The sequence below is a fragment of the Carcharhinus amblyrhynchos genome, chromosome 17 (genome assembly GCF_965287045.1).
Source record: "Carcharhinus amblyrhynchos chromosome 17, sCarAmb.v2.hapA, whole genome shotgun sequence".
In the NCBI taxonomy this organism is placed as follows: Eukaryota; Metazoa; Chordata; class Chondrichthyes; order Carcharhiniformes; family Carcharhinidae; genus Carcharhinus; species Carcharhinus amblyrhynchos.
The window spans coordinates 2,943,415-2,970,367 of NC_137340.1; the positions used below are offsets into that span (position 1 = coordinate 2,943,415).

The 26,953-nt window shown below is 45.1% G+C and overlaps 1 protein-coding gene across 1 annotated transcript in view; it reads right to left on the reverse strand.

Annotated features, from left to right (window-relative positions):
- The window catches only part of mypn (myopalladin), a 208,245-nt gene that overhangs the window by 38,044 nt on the left and 143,248 nt on the right, over positions 1-26,953 (reverse strand). The window lies entirely within an intron of this gene.

The following is a 26,953-nucleotide window of genomic DNA, read 5'->3' on the forward strand; positions in this document are numbered from 1 at the left end:
GGATGGGATTTTCCAGCTGATGGGATCTTCCAGTCCCGCTGAAGGCAAACCCCCATGGTGGGATGGGTGAGCCGTACAAAATGCCATAGACATCGGCTGGACCTTAGGATCCTGCCGGCAGCCAATGACAAGCCAATTTTGTGCTAGAATAGATGCCGCAGAGGGAAGAGGAAACCTAACCTAAATCTTTCTTTCTTGCTAAAAGATAAATCAAACAGTAACCTCCCAGGATTAATTATACTTCCAACACGCCTCATCAGCTGCCCTATAATCCACCTTTACATCACCAGGGGTGATTTCATAATAAAAACAAACTTCAAATCCAGATACTGCCTCACTCCTGCTGGCATCAATCCTGTGATTCTGGACTGGCTCAGGAATGTAATAAGCAGAGCTCGTATACAGAGCAGAAACATATGGTCCCACGCCATACAGAGGATCCAGATGATCCACCGAGCAGGGTGAGTCATTCATCCAACTGAACCTGTGATCTTTAAAGGATTCTTCATCTCTCTGCTTCGAAATTGTTCCAAAAGAAGTGCTCCCACTGGTTCCAGTGTCGCTAAGAGCAGTACCAACCCTTCATCCAGCCCACAATAGTATTGTAGCCAAATGATCAACAGCAATATTATATCTGCATCATCGACAGCCACAAGTGCGAGGTCCTGAAGATTGGAGAGTAGCAAATGTTGTGCCTTTGTTTAAGAAGGGCTGCAGGGAAAAGTCTGGGAACTACAGGCCACTGAGCCTCACATCTGTGGCAGTTAAGTTGTTGGGAGGTATTTTGCGAGCCAGGATCCACAGGCATTTAGAGAGGAAAGGACTGATTAGGGACAGTCAGCATAGCTTTATGAGTTGAAAATGATGTCTTACTAATTTGATTGAGTTTTCTGAAGGGGTAACCAAGAAGGTAGTTGATGTTGTCTAAGTGGACTTTAGCAAGGCCTTTGACAAGGTATTGCATGGTAGGTTGTTGCATAAGGTTAAATCTGACAGGATCCAGGATGAGGTAGCCAACTGGATGCAAAATTGGCTTGATGACAGAAGACAGAAGGTGGTTGTAGAGGGTTGTTTTTTCAAACTAGGGACCTGTGACCAGTGGTGCGCCTCAGGGATCAGTGCTGGATTCACTGTGATTTGTCATTTATATTAATGATTTGGGTGAGAATACAGGAGGCATGGTTAGTAAGGTTGCAGATGACACCAAGATTAGTGGCATAGTGGACAGTGAAGATTATCTAGGGTTGCAATGGGATCTTGGTCAATTGGGCCAGTGGGCTGATGAATGGCAGATGGAGTTTAATTTAGATAAATGCAAGATGACACATTTGGTAGATTGAACCAAGACAGGACTTACCCAGTTAATGGTAGGACTTTGGGGAGAGTTACAAAACAAAGAGATCTAGTGGTACTTGTTCAAAATTCCTTGAAAGTGGAGTCACAGGTAGACAGGGTGGTGAAAAGGCACTTGACATGCTTGGTTTCTTTGGTCAGGACATTGAATGCAGGAATTGGGACGTCTTGTTGAAGTTGTACAAGACATTGATAAGGTCACACTTGGAATACTGTGTTCTGTTCTGGTCACCCAGAACTTTATATTGATCACATCAAATGAAAGGACAATCCCAGGATCTTTTCTTCAATCAATTACATCAACTGTATAGCAACATGATGGCAAGAATCTTACTGCTGTTCATGCCAATGGGATTTTCCCATCCCACCGCAGTGAATGGAGATTTAGCTGACCACCAAATTCTCCAACTCCGCTGCAGGGGGAGTGTGACGTGAATGGCAGGTAAGATCGTTCCTTATGACTGCATACAGTCTCAAAATGAAGTAGGTATTTTCAACTAGAATTCAGTCCAAATATCCGAATGCATAATCTGCACCGAAATCTTACAATCAGTTATTTCATTTTTAGGTCAGCTTCCAAAAAATTGTTTTTTGAGTTACTGTACTTTGTCTTTTGAACTTAATTATTTTATTCCTCAACATATATTTAATTATGCCTTAGGAGATAGAAGAAAGCAAAAATGTAAGTTCCCCTAAATCACCTGTGAAGCAACAGCAGAAGTCAATATCAACTCGTATCAGTGTGGTTGTATAGAAATTCGCCCAGTGCAAGGTGAGACCTGAGAGGCTTCTGATATTGGGCCTTTGGTCCTATTTCAATGGAGCCAGTGAGATGCACACAGTGAGATACAAATCATTAAGACTGACCACTGCTTATGGCAAAGGAGATGGGTGAGGGGGAGGAGAAGGTGCTAGATCTCAGGCCAGGGGCAGGGTGGGAGTGGGGGAGGATATCACTGTTTCATGTGTGGAAGGAGGTAGAATTGGTGGGAAAGATTGAGTGTTCACTGGCTGGCAGGGAGGGTTAACCACTGACAGGAGTGAAGTCGATGTGGGTAAGAAAGGTAGTGGTGAGCAAAGTGGAATAGCTGGGAGGGGTAGTGGTGGCTGGAGTGGGAGAATGAGGGTGAGGAGGTAAATTACAGCAGTGGAATAGTGAAACTATGAATGAGAGACATAACGTCGCATAGACAAGGGTAAGTAGTGATGGTTAAGTTGGGGGTAGGGTAAGAAAGATAGCAATAGGGCTGGGTTTCTGTGAATGGAGGGTAAAGTTAAACTGGGCTTGGGGAGAGGGTGAGAGGGAGGTAAAAGTGGGGCTTCACATTCAGGTAAGCACAGGGGCCTTTACTGATCTGACTAAAGCCTCTGATAATATTAGTTGTGATGGGCTATGGAAGATCATGGCTGTCCAGAAAAATTCATCCCAACTGTAAAGCAACTCCATGATGCAGAATGGCTTGTGTTCTGGATGATAGCGGGCTTTCTTTCTATTCACAAACAGATTGAAACAAGGTGCTACCTTTATCTGCGTGATGTTCTCAAACACGCTTTCTGAAGCGTTATGTTAGCAAAATTTAGATTCACATCAGATATTGAACAGAAGACAAAGTCTTCAATTTGAGAAGACTACACATTAGAACCAATGTGTTCGAAGCCACGGTTCCTGGTTTTATTTTCACTGATGACTGTGCCCCAGTTTCCTGCCCAGAATACGCCATGGACTGTTTCTTATCTGCATTTGAGAACTTTGCTCTCATGATCTGCACCAAGGAGACTGAAGTCATATACCAATCTGCCCCATAAAAACAGTATGTGAAGCCAAATGTTACAGTCAACAGTGAAAAGCTTGAAGGAGTCGACAAATTCCCCAATCTCAGCAGCGCTGTCTCAGGAGGAGCTCACACTGACATTAAAGTCAATGCACGAATAGCTAAGGCCAGCACTGCCTTTGACAAGTTACGAAAAACTGCCTGTGAGTAAAGGGGAATTTGTCTCTCAACAAACGTGAAGCTTCAGAAGGTGGTTGCCCTTCTTATTCTCTTCTATGCCTCTGAGTTGTGGACCATTTACTCCAGGTACACAAATCAGATGCAATATTTTCATGTGGCTACTCGAGATTACTTGGCAAGGCAAGATTCCCAAATTTGAGATTCTCTCTCTGACCAATGTGCCAGCATTCACACTGTGCTGCAAGAGCTGGGAGGGACAGGTTGCCTAAGTACCTGATGAGCATTTGCCAAAAACGTGAGCTAACAGAGAGGAAATGTTCACATTGAGGCCTAAAGAAGTGTTTCAAGAACACCCTGAAGGTCTCACTGCAGAGTTTCAACATCACTCCAGAACACAGGAGAGCCTCACATAGGATCAATCCATATGGTGCAGTCTCGTCAGCAAAGTCTTCACCTCCTATAAACAGAGGAGTCAACTGTCCCTAAATTGGATCTCCCTTAATCTGGCACACATATAATTCCCTAAATTTGCACCCCTTTATTGTGGAGTCCACTAGATGTAGACAAAAGTTGTAGGTAGAAGAAGGACTTGAATAAGGCACTCACTGAGTGTTAAAATGGGCGGCGCGGGCTTGTTTCCTGTGCTGTTCTTTGTAACAGACATCTTCCATACCAACAAAGCCTGTGTGTCTAGTATGCATCAGACCTTCTCACACTGAGATTAGAATGATCAGTCATCTTCGAACATGTCACATGTTGAAACTTAACTCAATGAATTCTAATTGATGTCCTGACCATCTCTGAATCTGAAGTGTGAGCACAGGTTTGGGTACCTTCCTGACAGTTAGCATCATGTTGTATCAGATAAGTGCAGCACGTGACGAGTGGTGAAGTATTGAAAAGTTGAAACCACAGGCTGTTCTGGAAATAAGGAATGGTCAAACCTCAAGTAGGAGGCAGTCAATCTGATACCTGGTGAGTGCACAGAAAATAGGCATGGGCAGCCAGAGATCGTGATTTTAAGCTAGAAAAGAATCACAACTAGGGGAGGGATTTCCCACCCCCTTGTGACATGTTTTGTAGTAGTGGAGGTGGCCCACCATTGGCTGGCGCAGGGTAAGATGTACCTGTGAAAATTCAAGCAAAGATAAACAAAGGTGTGGGCAAGAATCAGCATTTGTAGACAAGCACAAAGCTGCTGTTTAAAGGCAGGAAAAGTGGAGCTTGATCTGCAACAAGTGGATATGAGACGATCATGCTGTTCTGCATTACAGAGCACTTTCTCACAGGACAGCTGGTCCGGCTCAAAGCGCAGAACACTATCTGAAGACCCAAGCACAGATGCAAAACAGAGTAAAATATGATTTAACAGTTGATGGCAATGTTTGAGGACCACAAAATGCTTCCTGCTCTATATTTAATAAGGTCCTTATGTTGAGTCGTCACATAAATTCACCAATCTTTCATCGTTTCAATGGAAGGTTACTACAACAGGACACACATTCAAGTTGCAATTCACAACTGTACATTCTTGTTGAAAAGTGGTTGCATGGCTATTTCTAGCCCACAAGAAATGCTGCCTGTTAGACACATGTCTTACTGTGCATGCATTCCTTCAACCTACAACAGCTAAAGACTGCTCTGCCTGTACAATGTCATATCATTAATTTTAGCAGATTGCTGCCTATCCACATTGCCCAAAGAATCCCCTCATGGAATATCAGATGTGTAATTACCCCTATAATCCGTTGAACCAGTTAACGACTCAGGTATAATAAGGTCCGGATTCCCATGGAGAGGACCACTCATGATATCAATCATAACCTGCATTTATGTAGTCCCTTCAGGAACTTCCCAAGGGCATTATTAAACAAAATTTGACACCAGGCCAGCATAATGATATATTAGAGCCTGGTCAGAGAAGTGGTTATTAGCAAGTGCAGAGGCTTTATAGAAGACTTTTCCAGAGCTTTGGGCCCAGGCAGCCAAAGAGACAGCTACCATCCATGATGGATGGGTTAAAATTGGGGATGTGCAGAGGACAATTAGAGGAACAATGAGATTGTGAATAGTTATGGCACTGGAATCTTATTCAAAAACACAGAGTGAATAGGAAATGTTCAGTTCCATGTCTTCCCTAAGCTAATATTTACCTATTATTACGTCTGCTCCGCCATGTGGCCATTGAAACTCCACACACAATTAGCATTTTGAGGAGCAAGCTCTGTTTAAAGGTGTAATTTGGAGTCAGTGTACCTATCAACAGTCCCATTGACCCAGAACAAGGCAACACTCCTAACCCTCACCATATATTTTGGCAACATTTTTGCTTTCCTATGTACCCAATGCTCTCAATTACAATTGGAATGCAGTTGATATCAAATTTGATAACATTCTCAAAGGTATCCAGCACTCTCAAAGGTATCAAATATGCTCAGCAACTGCATTAAAAAATACAAGGAAATTACTTACTTAAATAACATCTGATTTATTCATTTTTTCATTTAGCCTAAATCAATGGTTTTACTATACGGTACATACTTGAGAGCACCCCCTTAATTCATTCTAGTCTCAGGGTCTACACTTTCCACCCACCCATTCTGCAAAGTGGGGGAGGAGGGGCAGAGGGAATGGAGGGGGAGGGAAAAGGGAGAGAGAGGTTGGGTGGGTGCGTGTATGGAGATAGTGTCACCCTGCTCAGTGCAACAGCAGAATGGTATTCAAGGGCGGCATGGTAGCACAGTGGTTAGCACTGCTGCTTCACAGCTCCAGGGACCTGGGTTCAATTCCCGGCTCGGGTCACTGTCTGAGTGGAGTTTGCACATTCTCCTCATGTCTGCGTGGGTTTCCTCCGTGAGTTCCGGTTTCCTTCCACAGTCCAAAGATGTGCGGGTTAGGTTAATTGGCCATGCTAAATTGCTCCTTAGTGTCCCAGGATGAGTAGGTTAAAGGGATTAGTGGGGGATATGGGGTTAGGCTTGGGTGGGATTGTGGTCCGTGCAGACTCAATGGGCCAAATGGCCTCTTTCTGCACTGTAGGGTTCCATGGTTTCTAATCTGTAACTCCCAAGGCCTGGCACATTTCCCATTCTACTGTAACCATCAAGCCAGGGGACTAACACTGGTTCAATGAATGTGGAAGTACATGCCAGGAACCACACAAGATATAACTGAAAATAAGGTGTCAACCTGGTGAAGCTACTACATAGGACTACACGCACGTCAAACAGCAGCAGCATCATGCTATAGAAAATGCTAAGCAATCCCACAACGAAGATCAGATCAAAGATCTGAAGTCCTGCCCTGTCTGGTCATGACTTGTGATGGACAATTAAACGACACACACTCGACGTTCACACATACACAGGGATGATACAGAATTGGGAGCGTTGATTAAGTAATTTAGAGTCCAATAACATTAAAGAGTATATGGCTCCTGTCCAAATACAAGGAGACTTGGGAGCTAGGGGTTTGGCTGTCTTCAGATGAAACTCGATGGTTCTGCTATTTTTGAGATTGTTGTATGTGGGCAATTCATCTGTTCTTCTAGAGACAAGACTGGGTTCAGATCTTTTCAAATCTCTGGCATCTATATAGCCATAATCAGCAGACAGGGTTCAACTTGCAAGCTGGCTGAAGAGACAAAGAGAGAGAGAGAGAAACAGAGAGACAGAGAGAAGGGGGGAGGACAAAAACAGAAAATGCTGGAAAACCTCAGCAGGTCTGACAGCATATGTAGGGAGAGAATGGAGTCTGGATGACCTTTATCAGAGCTGACAGCAAAGAGAATCAGCTGAGATTTATACTATGAGGCTGGGGGCGGGGAGTTTAATCATAGGATCCTACAGTGCAGAAGGTGGCCATTCCGCCCATCGGGTCTGCACCGACCACAATCCCACTGAGGCCCTATCCCCATAATCCTATGCATTTACCCTAGCTAGTCCCCCTGACACTAACGGGCAATTTAGCATGGCCAATTCACCTAACCCACACATCTTTTGAACTGTGGGAGGAAACCGGAGCACCCTGAGGAAACCCACGCAGTCACGGGGAGAATGTCTGTGTGGAGTTTGCACAATGACGCAAGCCAGGAATCGAACCTGGGTCCCTAGTGCTGTGAGGCAGCAGTGTTAACCATTGTGTCACCATGTGAACGGGACAAAGGGAATGTGAGTAAGGATACAGAGGACCGAGAAGGTGCTAAAAAAGTGTCCATTAAGTGATCAGGCTATGAGATGGTAGAACAGAGGTACAGATTATTAAAGGTCTGCCTGCATTACCATCATCAAAATTCACACCCTGTGGGTTACCATTCACCAGAAACTCCCAAAGATGTATGGGTTGGGTGGATTTGCCATGATAAAGTGCCCATAGTGTCCTGGGATGTGCATGTTACAGGTAAATGTGTGGGGATATGGCCTGGGGTGGGATTGCTATTGGTGTAGACTCGATGGGCTGAATGGCCTCCTTCTGCAGTGCAGGGTTTCTATGATTTCTATGATGTCACTGGCCCAGTTCCATAAATGCTGTGGCTACAAGAGCAGGTCAGGGGTTGGGTATTCAGTGGCAAGTGATTCCCAAAGCCCTTTACACCACCCATAAGGCACAAGTTAGGATGTGTGATGGAATATTTTCTGTTTGTCTGGATGAGTGCTATTCCAATACTACTTCAGAAACTAGAAGAATCCAAGGATAAAGCTGTCTGCCTATCTTTCTGAGATGTTCATACTTCTCTGCACTTCAAGAAATACATAGTTGGGAGATACTTTCAAAACATTATTAATTTTAATTTGATTCGTCAGCTCATATGTTGATGCCTTGTCACTCGCTTAGTTCTTAAGAAAGATTACATGTGAGAATCCAGGGCATTGCTGAGGGTTTCCAACCAGTGATCAACCATTTTGATCAACATCACCAGACATGGAGACTGGAAAAGCAGAAGTAAAATACATTTCCATCAATTCTTCAGAAGCCCCTTAGTGTTAAAAGGCGATGCAAGTGTAAGCCAATGGTTAGCAAAGAAAAGGGAGAAAAGTCATCAGCCCTTCATTCATTCTGATGAGTGTGCAGTATTCAACACGGATCTTGAGTCCATTAACATTTGTAATTTATTTCCTAACTGCAACTGATCAAGCAAGCCCAATAAATGTAAATTGAATCACTGGGAGTGGTTTTATGCACCCCCCCCCCCCCCCGCCCCCTCCCTGCAGGGTGGGTTTATCAGCAACAACTATCAATGGGAATTCCCACTGAAACCACCCACGCTATTGGGAAACCCATGGCAGGGGTGCTTCATTGGTGGGCCAAAATATCCCACCGGTGTGAACAGCTGGAAGATCTTGTCCGTTAACTCAGCTTCTCCCTCCACGGATACTGACAGACCTGCTGAGTTTTTCCAACATTTCCTTTTTTTTAAGTTCAGATGTCCTGCATCCTCGGTATTTTGCTATTCCTGAATGATTAAGATTGGAGGGGGTCTGGCAAATGAGAATGAGGAATAGTGGAGATGGCTGATTGGAGGCAGCTAGAGTAATGATGGAAGAACATCAGAATCCTTCAGTTAACAAATTCCAGTCTGACTTCCCCACAACCAGGTGAGTTCAGAATCAAAAGTAACGATAAGTCACTTAAAAAAAAGCAATCTTTTTTAATATGATTCATAAAATCTCAGTGTAAATTTTGAAAATTTATGATTCCAGTTTGCGCTGTTCCTACCAAGGATGTGTATGAGTTAAATCATGGGACAATTTCCCAAAATCTTTTGTCCAAATCTCAAAAATCATCTTGAGAATATCCCATTAACTGGTCAGTTATCTGTGTCTAAAATGTTTGATTAAACATTCTATGGAATAAAACAGTCAATTTTCTGATCTTTCCAGCTTCTCCACCTCTTGTATTAAATAATTCAACAATGAGCTGAGAGAGCCAGCCATTCATTATCTAAAGGGAAACAAAATAACATCTGTGTTTGATGTTGCCTGTGGAAATACTGCCTTTCATAACGCTGTTTGCTTGAGTTCAATAAAAGGAATGCTAATATTTACCTGTGGATAACAGTTTAATTGTATGCTGATCAATCTTCCAGAGTGGAGTAGTTCTGTTTGGCTGTATACTTCAATTATTAATATCAACCTACAGAACAGCATTGATGCAGGTTTGGATTTGCCAACCAACATTACGTTAATATCAGCATAACTGAGTTATTGTTCGAATTAAAGTAACCCCACACATTTAGCATGGCAAATTCACCTAACCTGCACATCTATGGACTATGGAAGGAAACTAGAGCACCCAGAAGAAACCCACGCAGATGTGGGGAGAAAGTGCAAACTCCACACAGGTAATTTAACCTGGGTCACTGGCACTGTGAGGCTGCAGTGCCAACCACTTTGCCACTGTGCCACCTATGGCCAGTTGCACCATTGGTGGGAATGACTGGATCTTCAACAAAAGAATGGATGGTGCAGCTCCAACAACACTCAAAAAGCTCAACATCATTCAGGACAAAGCAGCCCATATGATCGGCACCTCACCCACACATCTAGTCTCTCCACCATTGATCTACAGTGCTAGCCGTGTGTACCATCTAACACAGCAGCTCCCAAACCAATGGCCTCTACCAAAGAAAGACAAGGGCAAGAAGAGGATGGAAATCATCACCATATCCAAGATTCTCGTCCCCTACCGCCTCAACTCACACACATCCTGAATTGGAACTAAATCCATTACTTTATTGTCACTGAGTCAAAATCCCAGCACCAACTCCCTAATAAAACTGTGCGTGTATTTCCAGTCGATGGACTACTACAGATCAAGAAGCTGATTCAGCATCTTTGCAAAGGCAATTAGGGATGGGTAATAAATGCTGGCCTAACCAACAACTGCCACATCCTCAGAAAGAATAAAATAAAAATTGAAATCAACAATTGGACAAAGCTTTCTGAAACTCTGAAAACACGATAGCAAGCTTCCTTGATGAAAATTGTAGGTTATATTTCTATTGAGACTATTTCTAACTACTACAGAGTCCAGCTTATCCAAAGTCTTCCAGTCTGCAATAAGTCAGCAAAAAGGCCTGCATCTTTTAAGATTTAAATGCCACTCTATTTTGACACAATTACAGCTTCAGATGAGTTGCTGACCAGTGTGTGCAACTGAAATCTCTTTGAGCCTCTTTGAGAAACACTGCGTTTTATCAATCCATTAAGTGCACTTTTCAGCACAAACAAAACTATTCCTTCTTCAAACAAACTGGTCACAAACTGACACTGCAATTCTGCAAGCACAAGGATTAATGATATTGTTATACCTACAGACAAACTGGATTGAATTCTGGAAGTCTGAAATAAAAACTGACAATGCTGGATAAACTCAGCAGGTCTGGCAGTATCTGTGGAGGGAGAAACAGAGTTAACGTTTCGAGTCTGTATGATTCTTCAACAGAATTATTTTGAGATAAATTCAATCCATTTTCACAAGGGGGCAACAGTTTTCAACACTTATTTGCAAAGAATTTCTGCAAGGAATTTCATGGCAAAGTTAAAATTTTGTTCCCCACCTTTCAGCTTGTATAGTTTTTGCCTTTAGGTTTGCTAGAAGGATGCGCTGATAACACCGTTATCAGTGCACAGGGCACAGGGACCATGGTGCGAGACAGGACCAACAGTCTACTTCCTTAATCAATGAGATTTAAGGATTGCAAAAGAAACAATGGAGGAACAAATGAGAAGGAAATCTTGTTTACTTCCGAACTTGGGTTACTGACTGTGTGAAATGTGCACGTTCTCTCTGTGTCTGCGTGGGTTTCATCAGGGTGCTCTGTTTCCTCCCATAGTCCAAAGATGTGCAGGTTAGGTGGATTGGCCGTGCTAAATTGCCTCTTAGTGTCCCAAGATATGTAGGTTAGGGGGATTAGTCATGGTAAGTGTGTGGGGTTACAGAGTGGGCCTGGATAAGATGCTCTTTCAGAGTCAGTTCAGATTCGATGGACCAAATAGCCTCCTGCACTATCAGGATTCTATGGAAATGGTTGAATTTAAATCGAATCGGGTTCAAACAGAAAATTAAAGAAAGAGAAAGAAAAGTTGGATTAAGAAAGGAAGAAAAGTAAAAAGATCAGAAAGCTTAAATAATTCAAATTGTGAAAAGTTTCCGGAACAATGTATCACAAGATTATCACCCGCAGGATTGGGACTCTGTTGTTCTCTTTATGGATGGAGTGATCGAGGAGCATTGCAGCAACATAAACCTTCTAATTAGAAGTATCCTTATGTCATTAAATGTCAGCCCAGTCTTCCTGAGACTAGTTTAAATTGTTTCAACTCTGATTTTTTGAAACTCAAGAGAAGTTGACAGTTTTTGTGAGGATAACAGTGGAGAGGTGCAAATTTTCAAACAATTTGTGGCAATTTGCAACTCATAATATATTTCCTCCTCACCACAAGTTACTGTGTGAGTTACACACTAATAATACTGTACACACATTAAACTTGTCATTTTTTTCCTCCCCAAAACTTTGGGGAAAATAGACACCACGTGATATAACTAAACATCAACACTTTTACTACTTTTACTCTGGGCATAGAAAAGATTCTCCAATATATTGATACATATGAATTAAAATAAAGTCAAGTCAAGACAACAGATCATCAGGTACTTTGCAAGGACAATGACTTAAAGAGTGAAGATTATGGAGGCTAATCAATGTGAGCGATAGTTAGAAACCGAACCCCTTGAGGGGAGATTTTCACCCAGTCATATTTTGCAAACAATTCTTGGAAATGCATCTGCACAATAGTGTGTCTTCAGTCAGTTGCAGTCCTTCATAACTAGCATTAATATAGTTCCTTAACACAGGCGATCTTTCCCTGTTGTCACTGTGATGTGCTTACAGATGTTTACATATGTTAAAGGTTTTACTTGGTTGAAAAACGTTGCCACAGGAACACAGTAAACTCCAGACACACATGCTGTGTCCGCTGGGTGCTTCACTGTGTAAATAGCCCCTAGCTTCAGAACCAGTTGTCGTGTATGTCGATGAAAGGCAGCATATGGTGGTACTATCAGAATAAGACAGTGAGAACATAGAACATAGAAAAACTATAGCACAAACAAGCCCTTTGGCCCACAAGTTGCACCGAACATATCCCTACCTACTAGGCTTACCTATGACTGTCAATCTTACTAAGTCCTATGTACTCATCCAAAAGAATCTTAAAAGACCCTATTGAATGCGCCTCCACCACCACCGCCGGCAGCCGATTCCACTCACCCACCCCCTCTGTGTGAAAAACTTACCCTGACATCTCCTCTGTAACTACTTCCCAGCACCTTAAACCTGTGTCCTCTTGTGGCAGCCATTTCAGCCCTGGGGAAAAGCCTCTGAGAATCCACCCCATCTATACCTCTCATCATCTTATACACCTCTATCAGGTCCCCTTTCATCCTTTGTCTCTCTAAGGAGAAAAGACTGAGCTCCCTCAACCTATCATAAGGCATGCCTCCCAATCCAGGCAACATCCTCGTAAATCTCCTCTGCACCCTCTCAATAGCTTCCACATCCTTCCTGTATTGAGGCAACCAGAACTGAGCACAGTACTCCAAGCGGGGTCTGACCAGGGTCTTATAAAGCTGCAGCATTATCTCCCGACTCCTAAACTCAATCCCTCGATTGATGAAGGCCAGTACACCATACACCTTCTTAACCACATCCTCTGCCTGCGAAGCTGATTTGAGTGTCCTATGAACCCGGACCCCAAGATCCTTCTGATCTTCCACACTGCTAAGAGTCTTACCCTTAATATTATATTCCTTCATCCCATTTGACCTGCCAAAATGAACCACCACAAACTTATCCAGGTTGAAGGCCATCTGCCACTTCTCGGCCCAGTGAGTTTTAGCAATGTCAGTACAGGGAGCCAATCTGTTGCAGTTACTCCTTGTGGGTCTCCATTTAAAATGGAAGTCAACATGGCTATTGAGACTGGCTATGCAGTCCCGATACAAACCTGCATAGGTCACGATTCTGCACTAGTGTAACATATCCTCAAGACCATAAAAAATCTTAGTCATTCAACTCATCCTTCTCAAATACAACATTTTCATTGCTGTCATTGTCTAACTCTCTGATTGGACTTAATCCCCGCAGCACCCAAATTTTCTCATTAGATTTTATCCTTTTTTTAAAACAAATTCTTTTCATGGAATGTGGGTGTTGCTGCCAAACCATTTGTTCCCCATCCCTTATTGCCCTTGAACTGAATAACTTGCTTGGCCACTTCAGTGGGCTGTTAAGAGTCAACCACGTTGCTGTGGCTCTGGAGTCACATGTAGGCCAGACCAGGTAAGAATGGCAGATTTCCTTCCCTAAAGGACATTAGTGACCTTGGTGATCTCTCTTGATTTCCAGATGTTGGGGAGTGATGATTGCTGCTGTAGCCTTCCTAATTCTGATCTTTTTATGCTTGTCTGTCCCACCGTTTGTACTTACACCACCCAGATAGGTAAAAGATATTACTTCATCCAGCTTAGTGTTCCTTATCTTAATGGAGTTGTTCCTGGTGTTTATTCTCATTATCTGTGTTTTCTCTATCTTGATGTTAAAGGCAACATTGGCCGGTATTTGCATCAAGTGGCAAGTTTTATCTTGCATCGATATATGGTTGACTGATAATAAAACCAGGCCATCTGCAAAGTCTGGCAGTGTCAAGAGGGCAGGGCCTGAGAGGGGCAGGGGCTGAGAGGGGCAGGGCCTGAGAGGGGCAGGGACTGAAGGGACAGGGGCTGAGAGGGGCAGGGACTGAGAGGGGCAGGGACTGAGAGGGGCAGGGACTGAGAGGGGCAGGGACTGAGACGGGCAGGGACTGAGAGGGGCAGGGACTGAGAGGGGCAGAGGCTGAGAGGGGCAGGGACTGAGAGGGGCAGGGACTGAGAGGGGCAGGGGCTGAGAGGGACAGGGGCTGAGAGGGACAGGGACTGAGAGGGACAGGGACTAAGACAGGCAGGGACTGAGAGGGGCAGGGACTGAGAGGGGCAGGGACTGAGAGGGGCAGGGACTGAAGCAGGACCCATTGGGAGGATTCTGATGCCCTGATGCCAATGATCTACATTGGAAGACAGGTGAAACATATCAGTGGGGGGAGGGGGGGGGGGGGGGGTGTCCTGAAATCCACTGGGAGGGGGTTGGCGGAGGTGGGGGGGGGGGGTGGGGGTCCTCAATTGCAATTTGAGATTGGGCGCCCTTTCTAATCTCTGTTAAGCCAAGTTTGTCAGCATGTTTAGGTCCTGCCTCGCTCCTCCACCAACAGATGCCTCAGAAGGATCCTGAGGACACACTGGCCAAATAACATCAAAAATATTTGGCTATGGGAGGAGACAAAACAAAATCCAATGATCCTCCAAATCAAAAGGCAAAAGTGGAATTGGATAGATTATTCTTTGAGGAAGCTGCAGAATAACATTACAGGGCTAGCTCTCACATTGAACCCTCTTGGAAAGAGAAAGCAAGAGATACACATGGAGGTGAGATACAGAAAAGAGATGACAGCCAAGGGCTATACATAGCAACAACTAGAAAGTTTGGCCCAAAACAGAATTAGATGAAAATGTGGGTGGCACAGTAGCACAGTGGTTAGTACTGCTGCTTCACAGCTCCAGGGTCCTGGGTTCGATTCCTGGCTCGGGTCACTGTCTGTGTGGAGTTTGCACATTCTCCTTGTGCCTGCGTGGGTTTTCTCCGGGTGCTCCGGTTTCCTCCCACAGTCCAAAGATGTGCGGGTTAGGTTGTTTGGCCACGATAAGAAATTGCCCCTTAGTGTCCAGGGATGTGTAGGTTAGAGGGATTAGTGGGTATAATATATGGGAGTAGGGCCTGGGTGGGATTGTGTTTGGTGCAGACTTGATGGGCTGAAGGGCCTTTTTCTGCACTGTAGGGTTCTATAAATCTATGAAAAGGATTTGTCCATAGGCTATGCTCTGTCAAGGAGTGAAATGGCTAAGAAACTGAAGAAAGGACACTAGTGAACCGGATAGAGTTTTACAACAACCGATGACAGTTTTCCACCATCCTTACTGAGATTAACTTTCAATTCCAGATTTTTATTCATTTTTCAGCTGCCATAGTGAGATCTGAACCCACGTTCCCAGGATATTAGCTTGTGCTTTTGGATCTGGCCACATGACATTACCACTATGCCATTAGCTCCCCTTAAATTCTCTCATGTGTAACTTTCCCAATGAACCCTAACCCTCTGCAATGAGACTTGCATTTATGTAGAGCCCTTCAACACATCCCAAAGCTCTTCATGGCCAATGAGGTTCTTTTGAAGTGAATCAGCCAATTTGCAGACAGCAAAATTCCACAAACAACAATGTGATCTTGATCAGATAATCCATTTTAGTGGCATTGACTGACAGATAAATACCCCTGCTCATCTTCCACATAGTTCCATGGATTCTTTAACATCCAGTCAAGAAGACAGGCAGGATTTCGGTTTGACATCACATCTGAGAGACTGTGCCTTCAACAGTGCACTGGAGCTTCATCCTAGATTTGTGCACTTAAGTTTTCGCAGTATGATTTGGGTCCAAAAGAGTCAAAGTAACATCAAACTGATCCAAACTTCCCACTGAATTGCATTCTTTCAATACCCAAACTTTCCATTAAACCTAATCCCTTTAGCATCTTAATGTTCCTATCCAACCTCATTCATCTTGTACCCTAACTGCCCATCTCAGCTTCTAACTGTATCTTGGCTGACCTCAACATTTTCTTTCTCTGTCCCCATTGAGTGGCTTTATTGAGTTAATATTCTGAGGTCATGTTTTCTCTGCTATTTAATATTGCTTATGTTTTGGAGACAAACTCTCTTAACTGCATTCTTTCTGAACTGTTGTGCATGTGCTTTACTAATGTTTCCTAACAGTTCACCCCTTTACCCTCGAGATAATTTTGTTGCTCTTTCCCAGCGCTTTCTGTATTGCTGAACTCTGACACAGCTCATTCTTCTCAATTGCAATCTTCCTCAAATCTAACTCCTCAGAGTAATTTTACTTGTTATGCATTTTAGGTTAATAGGCTGCAATTACCCCACTTTGATTCATCAGCCTTTAAAAAAATACAGCAGCTATGACTGCTTGCTTCAAGTCCTGAGAACCTAACTGAGTCACACATTGTGCCGAGGTCTCCCACCACCAGAAACATCACAGAATGATGTCACACAGCAGGGGACTGTGGCTGTATGAAATAGTCTACACACCTTGTTAACATCTCTATATGCTTGACGAGAAATATTGCCCTCTTAAGATATTCCAAAATGTACTAATTATGCTCATTCCTGTAATGCCTTAGTTCACTCACATGGTAGCATGTGTGGCACTGTAAAACTATGCAATATAAAAATCCTAGACTACAGTTACCGTCTAGACACACAAAACATTCTCTTACTTTCAATGGCCAATACTTGTCAATGACCCCAAATGTACTCACCTTCTGGAACTCATTACCCAACATTACGTTTTGCCCTTCATCAGTTCAAAGCCAAAAATGTCATTCTTTAGTTTCTTGGTCTGGGAATGTAGAGTATTCACTTTGTGCATTATTATGGCCAGTTGGCTACTTTGCAGGAGTTGGCTACTTGACAGAAAATCAAATAAATATTAAAGGCAGGTACCTTTAGTTCAAGAATGAGTTTTCAATTGAAAATCCAGACCTCTCCTCACATGTCCCAAGCAAAGGAAAGACTCGAAATGACCAACAACTCTCACATAATAATGCTCGATAAAAAGCCAGCAACTTATTAAAACAACTCTTAACTACTCACCTTTCTTTTTAACAGCCCTTATAAACGAGTCTCCAGCTACTGTGGTGTCCAGCTATTTCCTAACCTGATGCTCAGTAATAGGACCAAAGGATGAAAAGAGAAACACTGCGAAGCATTAAAAAAACTGCTGAGCTGAAGGCAGCTTCCAAACTGATCCTGCCCAGCTCCTGGACTGTGTGTGTTCAGCACCAAGCCTGGGGGCTGAGCAGTAACTTCAAAATAAAAGTCCAAATTAGGAGGTCTTATTTTCCTTCATTGCGGTTTTCATTATTCAATGTAAGCAAACATGAATCCATCAGAAACAACTTCTACCATTAAAGGAATGTATTTGTTGACAACATTTGTAGATATTTGAATTATTCAAACATTTGGTGGCATAGTTAGCACTGCTGCCTCACAGCGCCAGGGACCCAGGTTCAATTCCGGCCTTGGGTCACTGTGTGTATGAAGTCTGCACGTTCTCCCCGTGTCTGCGTGGGTTTCCTCTGGGTGTTCCGGTTTCCTCCCGCGTGTAGGTTGGGTAGGTTAGTAAATGAATGGGGTTCCAGGGATAGGGCAGGGGAGAGGGCCTAGGTAACACACACTGTCAGAGAGTCAGTGCAGACTCGATGGACTGAATGGCCTTCTGCACTGTAGGGATTCTAAAATTTAATGGTTACTTCTAAAGGAATGTTCTGTTTTTTGATAGGGTCCAACTTGTTGCCCATACTATCTACTGTTTTCAATTTGAAAATAAATTTAGCTGACAATGAATGGAGTCAAAAATCAAAGCACAGAAAAGGGTCGAATCAGCATGTGCCCTTGCTAGCTTTTGAACTCTGTTATTTCCTTTAAGTCCATTTCCATAACGTTTTCCTGCTATCTTCCCAAATACATATCCCATTCCCTTCGAAACAAGTCACACTTTCTGCTTCAGTATTACATTGTGCCACCACAGGTGGTACTTCTGTAGTAGACTGGCAGCTGCACTATATTCACCCATTTCTGGGGCAGATCGCCTTGTTGGGGACATGAGTGTGGTTTTATATACTCGTGTGGCACACTTTCAAAAGTGTGTTAACCAGTGTTCAGAGTAAACACATTCCTCTTAGACTGAAAGGCAAGGCTGACAGGATTAGGGAACTCTGGATGACTGAGGATATTGATGCCCTGGTCAAGAAGAAGAAAGAGGCACATGACATACATAGGCACCTGGGATCAAGTGAATCCCTTCAAGAATACAGGGGATGTAAGAGTAAAGAGAGAAATCAGGAGGGCAAAAAGGGACACAAGATTGTTTTGGCAGATAAGGCAAAGGAGAATCCAAAGAGCTTCTACAAATACACAAAGGGCAAAAGAGTAACAAGGGAGAGAGTAGGGCCTCTTAAGGATCAACAAGGTCACCTATGTGCGGATCCACAAGAGATGGGTGAGATCCTAAATGAATATTTCTCATCAGTATTTACTATTGAGAAAAGCATGGATGTTACGGAACTTGGAGAAATAAATAGTGATGTCTTGAGGAGTGTACATATTACAGAGAAGGAGGTGCTGGAAGTCTTAAAGCGCACCAAGGTAGATAAATCTCCAGGACCTGATGAAGTGTATCCCAGGGCATTGTGGGAGGCTAGGGAGGAAATTGTGCGTCCCCTAGCCAAGATATCTGAATCACTGATTGTCACGGGTGAGGTGCCTGAAGATTGGAGGGTGGCAAATGTTGTGTCTTTGTTTAAAAAGGGCTGCAGGGAAAAGCCTGGGAACTACAGGCCAGTGAGCCTCACATCTGTGGTGGGTAAATTGTTGGAAGGTATTTTGAAAGACAGGATCTACAGGCAAGGACTGATTAGGGACAGTCAGCATGGCATTATGAGTGGAAAATCAAATCTCACAAATTTGATTGAGTTTTTTGAAGGGATATAGATGAGGACAATGCAGTTGACGTTGTCTACATGGACTTTAGCAAGAACTTTGACAAAGTGCCGCATGGTAGGTTGTTGCATAAAGTTAAATCTCACGGGATTCAGGGTGAGGTATCTAAATGGATACAAAATTGGCTTCTTGACAGAAGCCAGTGATAGTAGAAAGTTGTTTTTCAAACTGGAGGCCTGTGACCAGCGGTGTACCTCAGGGATCAGTGTGGGGCCCACTGTTATTTGTCACTTATATTAATGATTTGGATGACTAAAATTGGTGGCATAGTGGACAGTGAAGAAAGTTATCTCCGATTACAAAGGGATCTTGACCAATTGGGCCAGTGAGCTGACGAATGGCAAATGGAGTTTAATTTAGACAATTGCGAGGTGATGCATTTTGGTAGATTGAACCAAGGTAGGACTTACTCAGTTAATGGTAGGGCATTGGGGAGAGTTACAGAACAGAGAGATCTAGGGGTACAGGTTCATAGCTCCTTGAAAGTGGAGTCACAGGTGGACAGAGTGGTGAAGAAGGCATTCAGCGTGCTTGGTTTCATTGGTCAGAACATTGAAAACAGGAGTTGGGACGTCTTGTTGAAGTTGTACAAGACAATGGTAAGGCCACACTTGAAATACTGCGTACAATTCTGGTCACCCTATGATAGGAAGGATATTATTAAACTAGAAAGAGCACAGAAAAGATTTACTAGGATGCTACCAGGACTTGATGGATTAAGTAAGGGAGGGGCTGGATAGACTGGGACTTTTTCCTCTGGAGCGTAGGAGGCTGAGGGGTGATCTTATAGAGGTGTATAAAATAATGAGGGACACAGATTGGCTAGATAGTCAATAACTTTTCCCAAAGATAGGGGAGTCTAAAACTAGAGGGCATAGGTTTAAGATGAGAAGGGAGAGATACAAAAGTGTCCAGAGAGGCAATTTTTTCACACAAAAGGTGGTGAGTGTCTGGAACAAGCTGCCAGAGGTAGTAGTAGAGGTGGAAATTTTGTCTTTTAAAAAGCATTTAGACAGTTACATGGGTAAGATGGGTATAGAGGGATAAGGGCCAAATGTGTGCAATTGGGATTAGTTTACACGTTTCAAAAACAAAGGGTGGCATGGACAAGTTGACCCGAAGGGCCTGTTTCCATTCTGTAAACCTTTATGACTCTATGTGTGCACCAAAAGAACGTAGAGTAAGCAGGTTGTGACATTTGCGAGCGGCTAAAGGTGATATGATGCCAAATGGACAAGATGGGACTTCCTTGCTCTAGTTAATGCCTCTTTTAAACACGCACAGCTGAATATGCATTTAACAGCACAAAGGACCTGCCATCAGCATTATTTATAGGGATCTTCACCGACTTGCAAGTTTGTTATTAAAGAACTTTACACTGTTTGGATTTGTGGGAGTGCCTGGTATTTGGAGGGGTTGGTAGAGTCTGCACATGAGAAAGACATTGTGACTGCAAGAGACTGTGAGCACATCACTTGCTCCCAGTCATGGGGATTATAGTTGCGCATGAGAGACATTGAACAGAGGCAGCAAACAAGGTGGCTCACACAGGAAGGGGGAGGAGAAAGAGAAGAGCTGTCAGTCTTATTCACCTTCTAGAAGCACTTCTACCAGCCCCATGTCAGAAGCAGTGTATTTGGCATCTACGATTCACAAAACACACGGTCATCAAACCCTGCCATCTCTTAAAATCTGATCTCCAGCCTCAGAGGAGGGTTAGGATGGCACTGCCAATGACTGTGAGGATGATTGTGATCCTGAATTCCTTCACAGCTTGTTCCTTGTGGACTGGAAAAAATGACAAAGCTCATCTTCCCCAATTCGTCACTGATGCATCTGATTGATGGCAGATGGTGTGTAATGCAGGCAACGGGACTTCATTGTCATCTCTATTAACAGAGAAACATCGAAAATAGGAGCAGGAGAGGCCATTGAACCCTGTGATCCTGCTCCACCATTCATTATGATCATGGCTGATCATCCAACACAACAGCCGGGCTGTTGGGCCGGGGGGCCTGTTTCCCGGGCTGATTTTTGTTCTTTGTTCTTTGCCTAAACCAGCCTCCCCCACCCCCCCAAAGATTCTTTGATGCCTTTTGCCCCAAGGACCAAAGCCAGCTGCTTCTTGAAAACATTCACTTTCCTGGCCTTGCCTGTTTTCTGTGGTAGTGAATTTCACAGGCTGACCCCTCTCTGCGTGAGGAAACTTCTCATCTCAGTCCTAAAAGGTTTACCCTCTATCCCTAGACTGTGACCTCTGGTTCTGGACAACCCCACCATCAGGAATATCCTTTCTGCATCTTGTCAGGTCCTGTTAAGATTTTATAGATTTGTATGAGATCTTTCTGCCTCCTCCTTCTTCTGAACTCCAGGGAATAAATGTGGCGTAAGGTGTTGGCCACTGGTGAGGGGTTTTTGGCACATTATCCAGGCCCTTGAGCTTAGGCTGCTTGCATTGACTGCAATGACAACTTGCTCCTCTGCCTTTTCAGTGTCTGTCTTGAGATCCTCCTGCCCCATTAGGGAAGAGGCTCTCTCTCTTGTGCACTTTCTGCACTTAAATCTCCAACAGGTTCAAGAACTGGGTTAACACACTCCTGTTGTGTTACTTTTGTAATCACTTACTGATATTCAACCCTACTGTAACCAGCTCCACTACAGGTGAGCTGTTTGAAAGCTGTGGGCTTTAATTACATGAACAATGGGTAAATCTTGTCTTTGAGAAACCAACCTTTGCTTCAAATACGATGGAAACAACTGAGTGACAAAGTAAATGCATCAACCTTATATTGAGTTGATCTTTCTCTACACCATAGCTACCACTGTAATACTACATTCTGCACCTTCTCCCTTCCTTCTCACCTATGTACTCTATGAACAATATGTTTCATCTGTATAGAGTGCAGCAAACAATACTGTATACCAATACATGTGACAATAATAAATAAATAATATAATAATAAATAATAATAAAAAAGAATAAATCACAACACGATAGTGGGAATTCACCAATGTGATGGCCACATTCATCAATGAGTGACCACAGACCAACTATACTTACAGGGAGTGGAATCTTTATCAGTACACCCCCACATTGAGATGTGAAACCCACAGAACCACCCATCCGCAATCCATGGCTCTCTGCTTGGCAATCTTGTTAACACAATAAGAAGTCTCACAACACCAGGTTAAAGTCCGACAGGTTTATTTGGTAATAAACACCACCAGCTTTCGGAGTGCTGCCTTCAGTGTGTATTTAACAGGACTCATCAGCAGCGCTCTGAAAGCTAGTGGCATTTACTACCAAATAAACCTGTTGGACTTTAACCTTGTGTTGTGAGACTTCTTATTGTGTTTACCCCAGTCCAACGCCGGCATCTCCACATCATGGCAATCTTGTTACCCTGGCAAAACCACATGCTTGCTCTCCCTGCTTCTCTGTGGTTAGGGAGGAGGCAATTCAGTTCTCTCTTCTTCTGCACAAGCCCTCTATTAACTCTCCAACGCAACGAGTGCAATAGTGAACTGAGAAGCATTGGTGATGTTGCCAGCTGCAATATGGCAGAATCTGCCAGCATAGAATTTGAGGACTGCTGTGACCATGTCAGACAGTGGCAGTGCCACACTTGCCTTGGTCTACAGTTGTAAGCCTAGTTGGAAGAGCTGGAATGGTTCAGTGAACATTTCCTTGGTGAAGCCATTCCAAAGTGCAGCTTCAGGCTGAGATGAATGTAAGAGAGGGGCTCTCTGAACATCCCAGGCAGAAACGTTAATTGTCCTCCTCCCCCCTGCAAACAGCTTCCCCTCTCTGCTAACATGCTGCATCCCTAGAGAGACTCCAGCTCCATCCTCCATGACTGGCAGCAGGCTTATTGCTCAGAGACCTTTCAAATCCACTCTTTCCAAAGGTGCAGCATGATTCCTCTCTGATTGAAAAACCTTCTGTCAACTCCGACAAACACAAGATACAGGATTTTCACTGATGTTACAGCAGGAATATAAAGTCAAAAGCACTTTATCTGAAAGTTGCTTTGTGATCCCCTTACATAGCCGAGTGTGTATTAAACAGGACCTATGAGCAGAGGTGGACTTACAATGAAATACACAGTGCTGAGGCGTGAGGCCCTGAACAATGAGGGGTCTCATACTGAGACGTGGCTATTGGAGCACCAATCAGAGCCTGGGAACTCTGAATTTGTGTGATTTACAGGGAGCAGCGGGGTGACTTGACCTGAGGCCAGGGCTGAAAGACAGAGGGCTTCGCAACTGGACTGGCAAGAGCATGTGTGTGTGTGTGTGTGTGTGTGTGTGTGTGTGTGTGTGTGTGTGTGTGTGTGTGTGTGTGTGTGTGTGTGTGTGTGTGTGTGTGTGTGTGTGTGTGTGTGAGACGGCTAGGTGCAACTGGACTGGTGAGACTGAGAACCCAGGCCAAGGCTGAGAGAGAAAGGGCTGGGCAACTGGACCGGTTCCAGGCGAGAGTGAGCGCACACACCAGGAACGAGAGAGAGGGCTGGGCAACTGGACCAGTGAGACCGACAGCAGATGCCAGGGCTGAAAGTGAGAAGGACTGGGTTCAGGTGAGAGCAGAGGCCAAGCCAGGTTGCCAGCAGCAGCAGACAGGTAGCCAGTGAGTCACCGATACACCTGGAAGCTTGATGAAGCTTAGGTCATCAAGGGGATCAGATGGAGGGGTGACTCAATCGCAGGCCAGTGCTGGGTAGATGAGGGCGTTGGTTAGACCCACACTGGGCCAGCTGCCATGTCACCAGGGGGCTGACAGTGAATCATTGGGAGGGGGTCCTGCTGTAACAGACAGCGCAGGGCCTCCTAAAGCACAAGTTCACCTCTGCATACAAAGTCCAAAATGTCAGCCTGTGCACCAACTCAGCATGGGACACTAACTGAGTGATCTGCCCACTCTATAGCTTTCCAACTCACACACAATGGCCAGAATCGTAAAGCCATTCACACCGGCAGGACTTTCCCATCCCACTGCAATGAACGGAGAATTGGCTGGTGCCAAATCATCTGTCTTCACTCGAACATAAGAAATAGGAGCAGCAGTAGGCCATCCAGCCCTTCGAGCCTGCCCCGCCATTCAATAAGATCGTGGCTGATCTGAAGTGGATCAGTTCCACTTTCCCGCTCTCTCCCCATAACCCTTAATTCCCCTGTCTATCAGAATTCCCCTGTCTATCGAGCGGCAGCAGAGAGTGAATGGCCAGTAAAGATCGCGCCTGATGTCTGGGTACAGATCTGAATATTGAAGCCTTAATATTTTCAGAGTTAATATGTGTAAGTTTCTGCCTTTGGCACAGACATGAATTCCTAAAAGCTAATTAATGCCATTAAAATAGCTCAGATGTGAATGATACAAATACAGGGATCCCAGGATCCACTGGTGCCTGCAGCAATGTTCCTGTGAATGCTGTAACAAGCTGGAGGCACTGGTTTACACAATCACTCTGATCTTTAAATATGTTGCTGTTTGTACTATCAGCAAGTTTAATCTGAACAATGTTTCACATCTTAAGGCTCCTGCTAATGCCCGGGTTTATCACTGGAATCGTTAATGGAACTTGTGGAAGAAATTCCAATTAGCATTTTTCCCAATTTCCAAACTGCACTGTTGGATCATAGAATCCTTACAGTACACAAGGAGGCCATTCGGCCCATCAAGACTGCACAGATCACAATCCCACCCAGGCCCTATCCCCATAACCTCATGCTCATGCATTTATCCTGCAAGTCCCCTGACACTAATGGTCAGTTTCAGCATGGCCAATCCACCTAACCAGCACATCTTTGGACTGTGGAAGGAAACTGGAGCACCCGGAGGAAACCCACGCAGACACGGGGAGAATGTGCAAACTCCACACAGACAGTGATCGAAGTGACTCCACATAGAACCCAGGTCCGTGGCGCTGTGAGGCCACAGTGCTAACCCACTGTGAGGTCGCAGCGCTGACCCACTGTGAGGCCACAGTGCTGACCCACTGTGAGGTCGCAAGGCAGACCCACTGTGAGGTCGCAGCGCTGACCCACTGTGAGGCCACAGTGCTAACCCACTGTGAGGTCGCAGCGCTGACCCACTGTGAGGCCACAGTGCTAACCCACTGTGAGGCCACAGTGCTGACCCACTGTGAGGTCGCAAGGCAGACCCACTGTGAGGCAGCAGTGTTAACCCACTGTGAGGCCGCAGTGTTAACCCACTGTGAGGCAGCAGTGTTAACCCACTGTGAGGCCGCAGTGTTGACCCACTGTGAGGCCGCAGTGTTAACCCACTGTGAGGCAGCAGCGCTGACCCACTGTGAGGCCGCAGTGTTAACCCACTGTGAGGCAGCAGTGTTAACCCACTGTGAGGCCGCAGTGTTAACCCACTGTGAGGCAGCAGTGTTAATCCACTGTGAGGCAGCAGTGTTAACCCACTGTGAGGCCGCAGTGTTAACCCACTGTGAGGCAGCAGTGTTAACCCACTGTGAGGCAGCAGTGTTAACCCACTGTGAGGCTGCAGTGTTAACCCACTGTGAGGCAGCAGTGTTAACCCACTGTGAGGCAGCAGTGTTAACCCACTGTGAGGCCGCAGTGTTGACCCACTGTGAGGCAGCAGTGTTAACCCACTGTGAGGCAGCAGTGTTAACCCACTGTGAGGCCGCAGTGTTAACCCACTGTGAGGCCGCAGCGTTAACCCACTGTGAGGCCGCAGTGTTAACCCACTGTGAGGCAGCAGTGTTAACCCACTGTGAAGCCGCAGTGTTAATCCACTGTGAGGTCGCAGTGCTAACCCACTGTGAGGCCGCAGTGTTAACCCACTGTGAGGTCGCAGTGTTAACCCACTGTGAGGCCGCAGTGTTAACCCACTGTGAGGCCGCAGTGTTAACCCACTGTGAGGCAGCAGTGTTAACCCACTGTGAGGCCGCAGTGTTAACCCACTGTGAGGCAGCAGTGTTAACCCACTGTGAGGCAGCAGTGTTAACCCACTGTGAGGCTGCAGTGTTAACCCACTGTGAGGCAGCAGTGTTAACCCACTGTGAGGCAGCAGTGTTAACCCACTGTGAGGCCGCAGTGTTAACCCACTGTGAGGCAGCAGTGTTAATCCACTGTGAGGCCGCAGTGTTAACCCACTGTGAGGCAGCAGTGCTAACCCACTGTGAGGCCGCAGTGCTAACCCACTGTGAGGCAGCAGTGCTAACCCACTGTGAGGCCACAGTGCTAACCCACTGTGAGGCAGCAGTGTTAATCCACTGTGAGGCCGCAGTGTTAACCCACTGTGAGGCAGCAGTGTTAACCCACTGTGAGGCAGCAGTGTTAACCCACTGTGAGGCAGCAGTGTTAACCCACTGTGAGGCAGCAGTGTTAACCCACTGTGAGGCCGCTGTGTTAATCCACTGTGAGGCAGCAGTGTTAACCCACTGTGAGGCCGCAGTGCTGACCCACTGTGAGGCAGCAGTGCTAACCCACTGTGAGGCCGCAGTGTTAACCCACTGTGAGGCCGCAGTGCTAACCCACTGTGAGGCAGCAGTGTTAACCCACTGTGAGGCCGCAGTGTTAACCCACTGTGAGGCCGCAGTGTTAACCCACTGTGAGGCCGCAGTGCTGACCCACTGTGAGGCCGCAGTGTTAACCCACTGTGAGGCAGCAGTGTTAACCCACTGTGAGGCCGCAGTGTTAACCCATTGTGAGGCAGCAGTGTTAACCCACTGTGAGGCCGCAGTGTTAACCCATTGTGAGGCAGCAGTGTTAACCCACTGTGAGGCCGCAGTGTTAACCCACTGTGAGGCAGCAGTGTTAACCCACTGTGAGGCCGCAGTGTTAACCCATTGTGAGGCAGCAGTGTTAACCCACTGTGAGGCCGCAGTGTTAACCCATTGTGAGGCCGCAGTGTTAACCCACTGTGAGGCCGCAGTGTTAACCCATTGT